Source organism: Protomyctophum parallelum, assembly GCF_964188405.1.
Source record: "Protomyctophum parallelum genome assembly, chromosome: 8".
NCBI classification, from domain to species: Eukaryota; Metazoa; Chordata; class Actinopteri; order Myctophiformes; family Myctophidae; genus Protomyctophum; species Protomyctophum parallelum.
This window is the reverse complement of record NC_139703.1, coordinates 752,032-754,531: the sequence shown is the minus strand read 5'-3', so window position 1 is coordinate 754,531 and position 2,500 is coordinate 752,032. Positions and strand designations below refer to the sequence as shown.

The window sequence follows — 2,500 nt, the reverse complement described above, 5'->3', positions numbered from 1 at the left end:
GTTCCACAGTGTGGGAGCAACCACTGCAAAGGACCGGTCCCCCTTAGTTTTCAATTTTGTCACCGGAATATTCAGGAGGCCTTTGTCAGAGGACCTGAGGGGTCTTACATTTGGTTTTGCCACCAATAAGTCTGTAATATAAACTGGGGCTAGGCCATGTAGTGCTTTATAGGTTGTTAAAAGGATTTTAAAATCGATTCTAGATTTGATAGGGAGCCAGTGTAGTTCAGCCAGTACCGGTGTTATGTGTGCTCTGCGGTTTGTATTGGTGAGTATTCTAGCGGCTGTATTCTGTACTAATTGTACAGCCAGTGGGCCCAAGACAAGCCGGATTGCGTTCGTGACGTTTTCTGAATAGGTCACCACTTTTGGTGTTGTGCACTGTTCTTGACTTCTTTAGCACGTGTATTGACTAGATCAGGAGATTAATGGATATATAGGCTGTCACACTTCGTAGGGCCTTCTAAAATGTACTCTTTTGCACCTCCTAGAGGCGGTTGCTGTAACAGAGCCAGTAATTAGTGTTAAGTAATTTCAGATGTGTTGTGTCAATTGTTTCCAGCACACCTGAAACCTTAATTTGTTTGTAGGCTCATGCAGTTTTCAGTTTGTTCATGTCAGACACGGAGGCAGAGCTCCTCTCCCCCTTTTCTTCTGTTGTGCTTTGGAAAGCCTTTGCTTGTGAGTTTTCAGTGTTTAATTCTACAATTGCATTTCTGTATTTGGTATAAGTGTGCATTTAAATAATAATGTAATTCATGTGTGGTTTTGAGTTTAAAATACATTTCATGATGCTGTAAAAAATACTAAGCCAAGCTAATGTAGCTTTTGTCATTATGCTGGTGCCGTGTCATTAGTCAGAAGGTTCATTGTTCCGAAATTACTATCCCTATCTCTGACCCTAACCTAAAACTAACCGCAAGCACGGGAGCAAACCTAAACCTAACCGCAAGCACGGGAGCAGTGCATGTTCGGACTAACGGGACTTCGGATCTATGGGTAGTTCCCGATTAGAGTAGCTTTTTGTCAACATTCACAGAGGTTATTGTATGCTGTAATTGATTATACATTTGTGTTGAAGTATGTTTTCTGATCAAGACATTGTCATGTTTATTTCAGTTTTACAAATTAACGATTATTGGATGATGAGAAGAGGACAGTAAAGTTTGGAATGCTACCCTGGTTTTCGACTCTGATTCCATGATCATGTTCGCTATCTGTAAAGGGATGTAGAAGGGACACGCATCTATCTGAGACAGAATATAGGCTACTTTATCCTCTAGTACAGTGGTTCCAAAACCTTTTCGTGTCAGGGACCCCCAAATGGACACTTATTAGCCTGCGGACCCCCCCCCCCCCCATTTGAAGAGATGCCAGGGACCCCCATGAGAGAAGATTTATACGGCTCTAGCAGTGATTCTCAACCCGTTTGTAACACTAGAAGGTCTGAAGAAAAAAGGGCAAAACTAGCCTGTGCTTAAATTCATATTTAGAAAATGTTTCAGATGTCAAAAAATTCTGAGATGATATAATGGTGATGGTTGATGATGGTCATGGAAGGGGAACCTTCTGAAACCTTCCTGGGCAAAGATAATTAACTTCAAAATATTAAAAAAACGGTCAAAATGACCTCTCAGACCTTCTAGTGCAACGACCCCCAATTTGACAAGCATTGCCATTAGAAATATATGACCGTTACAAGTATGTGTCTCTGATGTCTTGGTACAGTGGACAGACAGTATGTGTCTCTGATGTCTTGGTACAGTGGACAGTATGTGTCTCTGATGTCTTGGTACAGTGGACAGTATGTGTCTCTGATGTCTTGGTACAGTGGACAGACAGTATGTGTCTCTGATGTCTTGGTACAGTGGACAGACAGTATGTGTCTCTGATGTCTTGGTACAGTGGGCAGACAGTATGTGTCTCTGATGTCTTGGTACAGTGGACAGTATGTGTCTCTGATGTCTTGGTACAGTGGACAGTATGTGTCTCTGATGTCTTGGTACAGTGGACAGACAGTATGTGTCTCTGATGTCTTGGTACAGTGGACAGACAGTATGTGTCTCTGATGTCTTGGTACAGTGGACAGACAGTATGTGTCTCTGATGTCTTGGTACAGTGGACAGACAGTATGTGTCTCTGATGTCTTGGTACAGTGGACAGACAGTATGTGTCTCTGATGTCTTGGTACACTGGACAGACGGTTAGGAAGTGTAGCTCTGTCTCTCTACCTCGTTTTGTGTGCAGTGGGTGCATTATAGTCTGTCTCCTCTTCTTGAGAGCCAGCTCTGCCTATGGCGGCCTGTCTCAATCGCAAGACTGTGTTCACTGAGTCTATATCGAGTTAATGTTTTCCTTAGTTTTGAGTCAGTTAAGTATTCTGCTACTGTGTATTCCCTGTTTAGAGCTAAATAGCATTCCATTTCTCACACGCACGCACGCGCACGCACACGCACGCACACCAGTCAGTTACATAATGCCGTTTATGGACAGTAAATAC

At 42.8% G+C, this 2,500-nt stretch overlaps 1 protein-coding gene across 1 annotated transcript in view; it reads left to right on the top strand.

Annotated features, from left to right (window-relative positions):
• LOC310863752 (urea transporter 2) overlaps positions 1-2,500 on the top strand; it is a gene marked incomplete at both ends in the record, with an annotated part of 15,648 nt that overhangs the window by 6,676 nt on the left and 6,472 nt on the right. The gene's annotated exons all lie outside the window — the stretch shown is intronic.